At 35.2% G+C, this 13,599-nt stretch overlaps 1 long non-coding RNA gene across 1 annotated transcript in view; it reads left to right on the top strand.

Annotated features, from left to right (window-relative positions):
* The first annotated feature begins 386 nt into the window (after positions 1-386).
* LOC117084062 overlaps positions 387-13,599 on the top strand; it is a 125,991-nt gene continuing 112,778 nt past the window's right edge. Inside the window, exons 1-2 of the long non-coding RNA XR_004437304.1 lie at positions 387-428; positions 8,217-8,324. This is a non-coding gene — a long non-coding RNA (uncharacterized LOC117084062). The remainder of the gene's footprint in view (positions 429-8,216; positions 8,325-13,599) is intronic.

Here is a 13,599-nt window from a genome sequence, read left to right as displayed (position 1 = left end):
CCTTACTAGGACAGATGTGTGTTTGGCTATGGGTTTGCCTTCTCTGTCTTTTTAACACTATATCTGAGTAAAAGGCATAAAAGGCATTAGATTCCCAATGAGATAGCCTTGGATTAAAAGTGGAGAAATGAGCAAGTAACCACAGGACCTACTAATTCAATCATATACCCACAGCATGATAGCCTCTTAAAGTCTCAGCTTGGGCAACTGCAAGGTTGGGGCACCATCTTTCAAAATGTGAGGTAAAATTCCAACTACTGGCCATTATATGATGTTGTGTCCCAGATAATTAGAATGCAATGATCTGAAAACTAAAGGGTGTCAAATTATGCAGATTGTATAGGGCAGAAAAAAGAAAGAAAGAAAGAAAACCAAAGAGTTAACATAGTAGTGGTCCCTCTTACCATCACTCCTTGTGACCATTTTGGGTAAGGTGAGCTCTCTGTTCCTAAAATTTTAGAAACTACTACATTAGAAGATCTAGTTCCCAGAATAGGAATGTTTCTTTCAGGAGATGCAGTCTGGATTTTAGTAAATATAAAGCTCAGGGTATCACCTGGCCTTTTTAGTCTCCAATGCTAGTAGACCAGCAGACAAACATTGTACTATACAGGCAATGTAATTGATCCTGATTATTATGAAAAAAATGGATTGATACCTCATAAAGGAGTCAGGAAGGTATACGTTTGGGCTGGGCATCGTGGCTCATGGCCGGTGGGAGGCTGCAGCGGGCAGATCACGAAGTCAGGAGTTCGAAACCAGCCTGGTTAACATGGTGAAACCCTGTCTCTACTAAAATTACAAAAATTAGCTGGGCATGGTGACAGGAGTCTGTAATCCCAGCTACATGGGAGGCTGAGGCAGGATAATCATTTGAATCCAGGAGGCAGAGGTTGTAGGGAGCTGAGAGATCACATCATTACACTCCACTGGGCAACAAGGTAAGACTCCGCCATCTCAAAAAAAAAAAAAAAAAAAGGTAAAGGTATATGTTTAGAGGCTTAGACTCCTAAGGGATGAAGACCTGGTTTACCCATTGGGCAAGCAACCTAGACTAGTAGAAGTGCTATCTGAGGGTGAGAGAAATAAAGATTGGGTTGTAAAGGAGTGAGATAATTAACAGAGTTTACAAATTCTGGCCTAGGGGCTGACTGCAGCTGTAGGCAAAACCACAACTTCACTTTTATGTTTGTTTCCTATTATTTTTAAGAATTTTTAATTTTTGAAACAACAAGTATCCAGACCTGTAAGAGAATTTAAAAACAAGAGAGAGTGAGGAAGAAAAAGAAATAACTGGACATTCATCTTGAAGAGTCAATGACCAAACATAGTGAAATTGAAGTGGAGCATAAGTGATTCAAAAGGATACAAAGGATGGACCACGGTAGACCCTGTCACGGTACTGCCAGTTTCCCCTTAGCACTTACTGCTCTCATTCAGCTTCTTAAGGCAACACTCCAAAGCCATTAATGGTGTTGAGGAACATACTCAGCCACAGCCTGGGAAAGGCTGGGGTGCTAGGGAATTAATTCTCTCAAGAACATTCCTCAACCAGTGATGGGGATGAGAGTTGACGGATAAATGCCCCAGCTTTCTAGTCCCTCTGCTGGGACAACTCTCAGGGATGAATTACAGTCTTTCAGAGGCCCCCATCAGGACTGAACTTTAGTAGACAAAAGCAGTAATCTGCTCACTAATGCACATTCATTTTTTTTCTTCCTCTTGCTGACTCACTTTCCTACTCTCCTACCAATGTTTTCTTGAATAATATGTCAAACAAAATACTTTTACTCAAATCCTTGTCTCAGGATCTGTTTCTGGGGAAGCCAACTGGAGAAACTCTTGAGGAAGCTTTAGGAGGACTATCAATCCACATAAAAGGCAATTGAAGGATATGTATCAGAAAAGGTGTTATTTTTTTCTTAGAGAAATTAAAAAATATATTTATATTAATTGGACTATTAAGTATAGAAAAATGAATACAAAATGTTATATTAATTATATAAGAGTTAATTTTCAATATTTAAAGAAGTTTAAAGACATATTAAGAGAAGAGGTTAATATATTCTTTATTGAAAGGATCTAAACAAAGAGAAATATTAAATGTGTTCATAATAGGAGAGTTTGTTTATGAAAAAAATGCATGTTTTAGTTAGATATCTGCTTTGCATCTTATTCTTTTGTCAAATCAGGAAAATTAATGATTTGGATAATTGTTGATAAAGTAGAAATTATTGGCAATAATCATTGACATAATATGCTTCTAAAATTATTTATAAAGCATTTTTCTGTGTTACCAGCAACCAATATGTTGGACATAAAACAATACTGTGAATTAGACCCTATGAGATAGTGTCTGAATAGAAAACTCACTATTAATCACTCCTCATTCATGATATTTTTTGGGTACCTGTACACGCAAAGTGTTTCTTTCTGGAGACTAATGTTTTTCTAGTCTATAAAGCTGGTTTGTAGCGTTTGTAGCATCTGCTTTAGGCTCAGGGTCTAAAAAGTAGTCCTCATACCCTAACCTCAAATACAGATCTTACCATCACCCTGATGCTAAGTCGGAAAGGATGCACCTGTTGAAGCACGCATATAAGATGAAACAAACAAACAAAAAAAAGATCTGTAAGAATAAAAAAAAGGTGACATTAGCAAATATTTGAGATAACATCACTGGAAGCAGACAAAGGTGATCACTTGTAGATGTAATCTTTTAAAATACTCTCACATTTTATTTTAGATTCAGGGGGTACATGTACAGGTTTGTTATGTGGGTATAATGTGTGATGCTGAGGTTTGGGGTACGAATGATTCCATTCTTCAGGTGGTAAGCACAGTACTTGATAGTTTTTCAGTCCTTGCCTCCCTCCCTCCACCCTTGCTCTAGTAGTCTCCAGTGTCTATTGTTGCCATCTTTATGTCTATGAGTACCCAAGGTTTAGCATCCCCTTATCAGTGAGAACATGTGATATTTGCTTTTCTGTTTCTGCATTAATTCACTTAGGATAATGGCCTCCAGCTGCATCTATGTTGCTGCAAAGGACATAATTTCAATCTTTTTTAGGGCTGCATATTATTTTTACATTGAGAGAAAGGACAAAAATATTTCAAGATAACACAGAAGGCAATTTTTCTGAAAATAAAAGTAATTGCATTTGTCAATTGAAAGAAAAAAAGTAGGTCCCAGAAAAATTTGATTCATAAGTATTAACACCAAGACATACCCTGAAATCAAAAGTCATGAAATGGTTGTGCAGGATCTGGATTTTGTGCAAAAAAAAAGAAAGTCATGGAAAGGACTGTATATTAGTTTGCCAGGGTTGCCATAGCAAAATACCACAGACTATGTGACTTAACTAACAGAAATGTATCTCATAGTATGGAGGCTGGAAGTCTAAGATCAAAGTGTCAGCAGGTTTGGTTTCTCCTGACGCCTCTCTCCTCGGCTTGATGATGGCCATCTTCTCTCTGTGTCTTCCTGAGGGCTGTGTTCTGTGAGTATGCATCCTTGGTGTCTTTCTTCTTATAAGGACACCAGTCTTATTGAATTGGGGGCTCCACCTATATGACCTCATTTAACCTTCATTTCCTCCTTAACAATGACATTGTGTGTTAGAGCTTTAACATATGAATTTTGAAGTGGACATAATTCAGTCCACAACAGGCAGTCAGGAAAGATATCCAATTTTCTATGAGAAGGTGACAGTAGGCTTGCTTCAGATTGCTGCAGTAACACTCAATGCTACGAGGCAGTTGAGTAAAGCAAAACAAAAAAATAAGAAGGATGTTATCAATAATTTTAGAAGTAGGCAAGTTGTTTTCAAAGAATTTTTAAGGCCTTTTTAACTTGCGTAGACTGAGGTAAATATTTTTCCTGAGTCCTCTTAGAAACAAAATTTAAGAATGAATTCCACCTGAGAAACCAATGGAAAATCATAGTTAAAATCCACAGACATGTAAAGACATACATAGTCACATAGGTAAAAGAACTACATTTAAATAACTGTTAGGATTATAACTACAAACTAGAATGTATAAGAAGCTCCAAAGTGGTTAAAAAATTGTTTACCATATATCTAAGACTTAGAAAGGAATTCAGTGACAAATTCTCCTTCAAATTAAATTAGTACCCCCAAATTTACTCATGTACAATAATTCTTATAATAGCACTAACCATGTGCCTGTAACTAAAAAGTATCCAAATGCCTCTTAATGGCAATAACCAAATAAGGTTAATGTATTCAAATAATGGAATACAACACAGCAATGAGAATAGATTACTGTAAGTAACAATATAGGTAAATCTCACAAATAATAAGAGAAAAGCCAGACACAAAAGGTTGCATAGTATCTTATTTGATTTATATAAAATTTAAAAATAGGTAAAATTAATGTATGTGTTAGAGATCAATATAGGATGTTGTGTTTTAAAAAGTGGACACAGTGTGGGGTTTCTGGGGCACTGGTTCTTTTTTTTTTTCTAGATGTTGGTTACATGTGTGCACTCTTTCTGCAAAGTCATTGATCTATACACTCTGGATCTGTGTACTTTTATATATCTATGCTACACTTCAGAAAAGTTCAAAGAAATTATATTACTAAAGGCAGCCTTAAGACACCTGTTCAGAGCATAGCAAATCAATTTTTTTAACAGCCAAAAACCAGGCAAGGATCAGTAAAACTTAGCTACATAAGACTGGTAGTAATCATGTTAAACCCCATTTTTGAGTCTGAAGGAGATATTGGGTTAAGGGATATACTCCATAATAGTTGCTTTTGGAGACCAGACATTGATTAAAACAAGAGATATTACAGTCTATTTTTTCTTAATAAGTAAAGACAAGACATAAGGCTAAAACTATTGAGGACAGAGGATATGGGAGAAAGGAGCCACAACAGAGGAAACCTGAGTCCTTGAAAGATTAAAACATCTTTGGAAAGCAGTGATTTGGAGGACCTCTTGCAGATTGATAATCAAAAAGAGGCCGTTGGGGGAATTTAAGAGGGAAAATTTCAGCTAAAGGAATTAACTTCTTGACACACTTGCACCTTAAATGTTTTGCTCGTATTCCAGGTCCAATCAAACACTAAAATCTGTTTTTTTTAAATATATATTTTTAAAACCTTTGTAATCTGCTGCTTCTTTATGACCATAGTGTCTTTACCTTGATCCAGGGTAACTGCACTTGAATTACTGCACACTTTTTTCTTTGGCCTCATGCCCTTTCAAAATCTTTTCCGTGGTAAATCACAATGTTTCTGAAACATGACCATGTTAAAGTTTACCTGAGCCCTGTGCTCCTAGAAAATAGAAACAATTAAGGAGCCCTCCCACGCTTTTGTATTCCAGAATATAGCTTACTGCAAAGAATTACCCTTCCCCATGTAACTTAGATACAACTCACAGCTGCTCCCTTTGTTTACCTATGACAATAGGACACACAGATATTTAGAGTCTTCAAATTCCCATTCTTTTCCTCATACGTGATTAGTTGAAATTTTTGTATTTACTAATCTGAACAAAATGCTTCCTAACATCTCGAGTTAAGCTTCTCTCCTTCCCGCAGGTCCATAAGTTTTGACCCTTCATTAGCATAAGCCAGCACAGAAACTGTCCGTAATAGTCCCTCCCAGTAGTAGACTGACCTCAGGGTAAAACATTCTCTCATCTGCTATCCAATCATGTCCTTTCCATCCATTCATCTCATTTTCCGACGCCTGTTTTTTTTCTAGCCTTGTTTAGTGCCCCCTATAAAAGAAAAGTGTTTTTTGCCGGGCGCGATGACTCATGCCTGTAATCCCAGCACTTTGGGAGGCCGAGGAGGGCAGATCATGAGGTCAAGAGATCAAGACCATCCTGGTTAACATGATGAAACCCTGACTCTACTAAAAATACCAAAAAACAAAAAACAAAAAAAAAAAAAAAAAAAAACAACCACACACACACAAAATTAGCCAGGCATGGTGGCAGGTGCCTGCAGTCCCAGCTACTTGGGAGGCTTAGGCAGGAGAATGGTGTGAAGTGGTGCACTCCAGCCTGGGCGACAGAGTGACACTCCGTCTCAAAAAAAAAAAAAAGAAAGAAAAAAAAAAAAGAAAAGTGTTTTTTTCTGCCTGAACTTTGAAACATTTGCAAATGTCATTGTTGGAGCATCTTTCTTATTGCAATAATCTCTCTGCTCTTATTGAAATAGTCTGCCTTCTCTTATTATAATAATCTTTTTGAATAAGGTATCTGATTACCTAAATCTGGATTAGACACATCAAAACCTGATCATACCATCTCCCTACTTAAAACTTGATTGTCTTTTTACTGTTTTTAAGATAAAGTCCAAATTCCTTTATTTCCCAGGCCCTTCATGGACTAGTTTATCCCACGCCTATTTACCTTTAATTCTGTCTCTTTCCACTCCTAAACCACCTCCCTTGCTATTTCCCTTTATCAAGACCTTCTGTATGTCTTCTCAGTTACTTAATTTATGTTTTCTTTAGAATGTAGACTTTTCAACTCTGTCTCCTTGCCTTGGCTCAGCCTTTCTGGTTTTACTTACCTCTCAGGCCTCAGGTTTGATGCTCCCTCATCCAGGAGACCTTCTGTGACCCAACATTTAAGGGCTTGATGTTCTTTTAAATTCTTTTAAAATCTTTTTGTATTTTTCCTCTCATTGTAACTGCTTCTTTAATAATCTTCTCTATTATGAGACTCTCTACTTTAAGAAGACAGAGACTATGTGCTTTTTATTGTTGCATCAATAGTATCTATCACATAGAAGACACTCAATATCAATTGTATCTGTACAACTGTATTAATGGAATGAAAGAATGAGTTGATTGCTTAGATACAGGAGAAGCGGAGATCAAAATATTGAATCTGCCATCAGCAAAGAACAGTTTATTAGTATTAGTTTGGTTACAAGTATCAAAAACTGAACTGAACTACTTTAGGCAGAAAAAAGTGATGGCTACTGATCTCATAAGAAAATTAAGGTAAGGGACCTGTGAATTAGTTAAGGCTCTCTCAAATTCAGGAAATTCAACTTTAGCTAAAACTTTCTGGGCTAGATTTAGCTTTAGGTGAAACTTAAATGAAGAGTCCAAGTGCTGGTCTCTTATTATCTCCAGGTTTTCACTGTTCTCTTCTGTGTGAAAGTCTCAATCTCAAGCCCCATTGGGTGGTAAGATGAGGGGAATGGAGCTTCCCCCCCTCCCAACTTCTCCAAGATCAACTTGCAGAGCAGACTTTGTTGTTATTGTTTTCTAGTGGTTTATATAAAAGTTCTGAAACCCACTATGAGGTAACTGAACTAAGTCACGTGTGCTCTCCAAACCAGTCACTGTGATGTGCAGAATGTAATTCTCTTTTTGGCCTAAACTTATATTATATACTCATCCCTGCATGTGGAGGTGAAGCCATGATCAAACAGCAAAATCGAGAGTGGGAGAAAGCTAAATCTCCATCCTAACATTGATGCTTCTGCTAGATTAGCACCAAAAGCAGCAGAGGAAAAGGACAAATGATCTCTACAGGAGATGATAGAGATGAATTAGGGACAAATAAGCCAAAAGCTCGAATGCCCTCAGGACATGCTCTCCCCGTCTATGCCACACTCTGCACCGTTACTTTCACCACAGAGCTGAGCTGTGGCCCATAGTTCACTTTCCTTCTTTCTACTTCAACAAATGTGACTACACATTAATATTTTAGCACTTGAAAATGTATTAAACATTCATTTTCTTTTCGACAATAAATAGCAAATATTTTATTGCATTTCTAAATGGACAATGTAAAAAATATGTTGCTATAGTAGTTATAGGATAGCACAAATACCAAATCCAATTTGTATGCCGTTAAACACTTGGCACACATGGCAACAATACTAATCAAACTTATTATCCTAGAGAAAATATAAAAACTAAAAGGTAATTAAAATGTCCCAATACATGGTAGGGAAAATCTACCACATTAAATTCTCCATAATGCCAAATATATGACCCTGAAAAAGTCAGAAAGAGTAATACAATTCTTCAAATAATACATGGTGAAAAAATACAAATTTTTCAAAGTTGCTGTGTTTTTGGTTCAAATCATATTTAATCCTGAGTTTATGGAACTCTTTTCCCTATCTTTCTTTATCTGTCCAAGTGCATGAAAGAATTCTCTGTAAATAGATTTTAACTGCAATTAACAGCAAATTAATCCTTCCCTCTAGATAATCCACATTGCCTCATCAAACCAGAAAACAATTCAAACCTGGCCTGCTTCTAACTGAAAGCCACATTTTAAGAACTTATTGGAAGAACTGGAAAGCCTCCAATAGGTGAGTGTGACTAAGGTAATTTGAATATGGGTGAATACAGGAACAAATTCCCAGGCTCTGTTACTCTCTTTGTTGAAACCCATTCTTTTGGAAAATCATTTTCTTTAGCCATTGGACAATAAAATGCATTGTCAAGAAATTTTATAGCAATAATTATAAAAGATGTCCATTTGAACCCATTGAGGTCTCACTGATTTTATAACACCCAGCAGACCTCCCTGCAGGAGAACACTATATTTATGTGAGCAATATATGCGAGAATTGAGATCGTAAAATTAAATGACCACATAGAACTGTCATTTATATGATGAGCGCCTACATATGTGAAGGCTGGTTTATTTTGCAGTGTCGGGTTGCGTTAAATGGTCCACTCTCAGTGAATGTTTTTAATCACGCATTTCTTCACTCTTTCTGCAATATTACACTTGAAGGACTGGTAAGCAGTTTGCTATGAAATGCTAAATGGTTACTGGCACTGCTATTCTGACAGAAGAGCTCACTAAAATAGAAGTACAGTACATATTGTATGCAATTGTTTTATGAGAGACATTATGGTTACTAGAATAACATTTCACCATTACCAACTGCTGAGAGAAAAGTCATTAAGATATTTGGCAAGCCAGTGCAATTTTTCAACAGAACTATAGTATAAGACCTTAGAACAGCTTCCATAGAGAGAGGCTGCCTGTCTCACAAGAAAAAAAAAGAAATCAAGTCTCAAGTCTTCTATGTTGTTCTACTTATAGTTGTTTATTTTCAGAGTCCATTGAAAAAGTTACAAGATATGTCAGGTATGTCAGGAGAAAAACACCAAATGCTGGTGTGCAATATACGTATATTTCACATACAAGTATTTTCTGTATATGTGTATGTTTAGTGTGTGTGTGTAAAAGATGAATAACTCTTGTGATAAATCTTACAACAACTTCAGTGTGTTAAAACTCACCTTTTCCCAGGGAATTACCTTTGTTCAGAAATTATTGTGTACACTTTTAACAGTTAATTTCTTGTTGTTGTTTCTTTTTTTTAATAAGAAGACATTCATGGATGGGGCGAGGGTGAGAATATGGATTAGTCTGAAGGCACTTCATCCAAATAAAGGAAAATAAAATAAACAGCTTGCTGTGAACATTTAGCATTTCCTACCATGTATTGGTGGTAAAAAAAAAAAAAAAAAAGACATGATAACAGCTTTATAAATGTTTTGAAAATATGCATGCCCAAAAATATATAGACACATGTTTGTGTGTATGTATTTGTGTACATATTATGTATATGTATACTCTGCACAGTAGATAACTTTTTGATTGCTAAACCATCAAAGCTTGCCACTTGCTCCTGCCAGTGCTACTTTCTTAGGCTACTTCTTTATACGTCATTTCATCAAGAAAAAATAGCAGCATTCACCAAAAGCAAATATACTTTGAACTGTCTCTAAAACAACAAACATATAACCAAATTGGAATTATTTAGTTAGATACATGAATACATATGAATAATCGTGAAGGCAACACTAAGTTACCTTTCTCCTCACTGCTGTGGCCCCTTCAGTAAATGGCATACAATCTTAAACGGAACTCCTAGTTAGTAACTATTAGTTGGATGAATATTCAGAAAAAAGATGCTGGAGATGTAATAAATAATAGTGTTTAATAGATATTTTAAATTACCCAGAAAACGGAACTCTATTTCTGTATATTCAAGACTTTTGACTCCGTGTAGAAAGGCCCTGAGTTTCTCACAGAAGTTATAAAAGACAAAAGCTATGTAGTCAGCTCAATTAAAAAAAATCAACCCAGTTGAATTAAGCAAATTTCTTATTACTTGGTGTTTTGTGCATATAGAAAAATCCAAAGTGGGAGCTAAATGATGAAAACTCATGAAAACAAGGGAACAACAGACACTGAGGCCTCCTTGAGGGTGGAGAGTAGGAGGAGGGAAAGGAGCAGAAAAAAATAACTATGGGGTACCAGGCTTAGTACCTGGGTGATGAAATAATCTATGCAGCAACTCCCCTGTATAACAAACCTACACATGTATCCCTGAACCTAACATAAAGGTTTTAAAAAAGAAACACTCAAATTATATATAGCTTGTAGAATCATGATGTTTAAATTGCTCAGCATAGCTAGGTCTTATTTCTATCGCCGTCTCTATGACTCATTTTTCAAAAGCCAGTTTTTATCTCTCCAGTTACTGGTAATAAAATTCATCAGTATCATTAAAATAAATGTAGATATCACCTTTTTTTTAACACAATTTTGGACAGCACCAAGGTGACAAGAAAGATATTGTTCTTGATGGAAGTGATTTTTCCTAACAAGGAAATGAAGTAAACCTTTAACTGCTGACCTTTCAATAATCTCCTTTTCATCCATGCACTTGGTTTCAAATAAATTATTATAGTTTCTTATACAGATGGTATAATTATGACCTATTTTATTTAAAATTAGCAAGTTTCTTTTTTTACCTACTCTGCTGTATCCCGTCATAGCTACATTTCTTCCCAGTGGAAACAAAAATGGCCTGATATAGTCACTGACTTTCTATACCTAGAACTTTGGATGTGGTGAAAAGAAGGGGGAAGAGATTGGAAGAGTTGAAGCACGGTGTCCTTTGGTTCTACTTCTCCCTTTGTACTCATATCGAACCCAGATCCAATCACAAATCAGTCTTTAAAAATTCTAAAACCTGTTCACACTGTAAAGCCCATTCCATTATGCCATGTGGAAGCAGAAAGGAGTTAACTCCATTCTACAGTGAAAGCTCTAGCACCATTTTGCTTTTTCTTTTTTGCTTTTTTTTTGTTCTTTTTTAAATCTCTTTTCTTTTTCTTTCTTTCTTTCTTTCTTTCTTTCTTTCTTTCTCTTCTTTTTCTTTCTTTATTTCCTTTTTCTCCTTTCTTTCTTTGTCTCTCTCTTTCTTTCTGTTTGCTTTCTTTCTGTCTTTCACTAGCATCTCCTAGCATTATAAGTGGTATGTGGCAGGTTGTATTTGAGTGAATGAATGAATGAATGAATATAGAGATGAATAAATTAAACAATAATGGAGTAAACAGATGAGTGAATAAATAGTTCGAATACTGTCCCATAATACATTTCCTATATTAAGCACATAAACTTAATTACCTTGCAATGGAAAATATTTATAAGAATATTATATCTATTTCTATATATAGGTATTGAAGGCATTATTAAATATTTGATAAGATAAAAATAGCATAGCACAGAAAACTTTTAAAAATTCAGTGCCAAAGGCATTGCTTTTGCCAAACTATTAAGGATTTTTTTTTTTTTTCTAGTGGAGTGGCTGACACCTTAAAAATGCTGACCAGCCCTTGTAAAACAATTTTAACAAAATAGATACTTCAGTTTAAAGAGAACTGTGAAAATCTGCCTGATAAACAAAAGCCTTATTCTTTTTAAGTTTTTCAAGGCTGTGACCCTAGGGAAAGCTTAATTAAACTCAATGAAGAAAAAAAATTAAATCATAAAAGTTGAATAAGTCAAAATATAAAATATTCAATTATTATTTCCTGTGGGGTTTATTTTGTAAATATTTTATCCACAGTCTATATTCAGCTTCTTCTCCTTCCCATCTTTTAAGGAGTATCTGGGGAATAAACCCACATTTCCCCTCTCAGTTGTTTGACTTCCTTTTAGTCTTCTTATAATTTATTAAATGATGTTTTTAAAAACGTAAGTACTTCAAGTTTTCCTTCTTGCTGCTTTGTGTGTTGTTCCTTTCACCCACAAAATTGCTGCAATTAGTGATATAAAAAAGGATCCATTAGGGCATCAGCCCATCCTTTGGGGTTTTAACTATAATTATTTCTTTCATGGAAGTCCTCCAGACCTGCCTCAAATACACTGTATTGAATGTCCCAATATGACATAACTCTCTTAAGATAGAGGAGATTTTATTTCATTCAATGTTCAGAAACCCCCAGAAGTGGTTCTCATCCGTGTTACAATTTTCAAAATAATAATGTAGGCATCAAAGTTTATCTCATTACTTTTCTACTATATACCTGTTCATGAAATATGAGCCCAGGGTGAATACTGAATAAAGTTTAAAATGCTTTAAATATGAATAAGCCTATAAGAATTGAGTTTATGTTGAAATAAATGGCCTAAAGTTCAGATATGTAATAAAGCTATATCACTATTTTTTAAATCAACATTATTGATAGCCATTCACCATATTATCATGATTTTTCAGACCACATGGTTTTTCTAGTAAATCCAAGTTATCAGAAAGTGGTAGTCTCGATACATCCTTTTATTTTAAACATAAGCATATTTCTTTTAATATAGAGGCTAACTTAAAATTATGGGAATTTTTTAATCAACTAAGCCATACTTTACAGGTTGACAATAACATATTATCTAAGTTACAACTTGCTTTCAAATTTATATTTTGGATAACTTATGATTATCACATATTTAATTCATTTAAGTAGGAGGAAAAATAATTATAGTTACACACTTTATTCTACCGTATATCTTGGTGTAAATTGATCATATTCATACCTGAAACTCATATTTTGAATAGTCTTTCTAGATGTGGGAAAATTCTCACATTGAGTGCCTTCTCCCCAGTATGGAAAGCAGAGCCGAAATTCTCTGATTCTCCAGCAATTACTGCCCAGAAATATGACCCCAGCTACACCAATCAGAATAATCCAGAGAAGACTATTTTTGACGTTATCAACATGATGCCAGATACAATACAGACTTTCTATTTTATTGGTGTAGTTGGAACAAAAGTGTCCTGCAAAGTAGCGTTCCTAGAAAGGAAGTGACGTCCATGCTGTGGTAGTCATAGTTTTAGAAAAATCACTTACCTGGTCTTTGCTTCTCTGTGGTGGCTATGGCACCAGGGAGGTTCCTTCATCAGGCCATGACAGCCTGGCTATGAGCATTGCTCCTGGCAATTAGTTTTAAATCTTCATCTTTCTAGCCATTCTGAAGATGCTCTAAGCAACCTAATATTTTTTAATAAACTATTGTTTTTTGTTTAAATCTGCCAGTGTAGATTCTGGTGCTCACGACTAAAAGGTCTAACTGATATACAAGGTTCTCATTATGTTTATAAGACCATCAAGGTTGGGACATGTTTTAATGCTCTGTGATTATAAGATTGGAAGAAAAATGAAGTAATATTCAATAAGTAAATCCAATTTTCTGAAAGTTTTTGAAACTTAAGTTATGATCTATTTTAATAAGCTATAGAATGGCCTGGTAAATCAGTAAAAGCCGTAGAAAATACTTAA

This window comes from Trachypithecus francoisi, unplaced genomic scaffold (assembly GCF_009764315.1).
Source record: "Trachypithecus francoisi isolate TF-2019V2 unplaced genomic scaffold, Tfra_2.0 Lachesis_group0, whole genome shotgun sequence".
Lineage (NCBI taxonomy): Eukaryota > Metazoa > Chordata > Mammalia > Primates > Cercopithecidae > Trachypithecus > Trachypithecus francoisi.
Note: the sequence above shows the minus strand (reverse complement) of the source record. Positions and strands in the feature narration are given on the sequence as shown.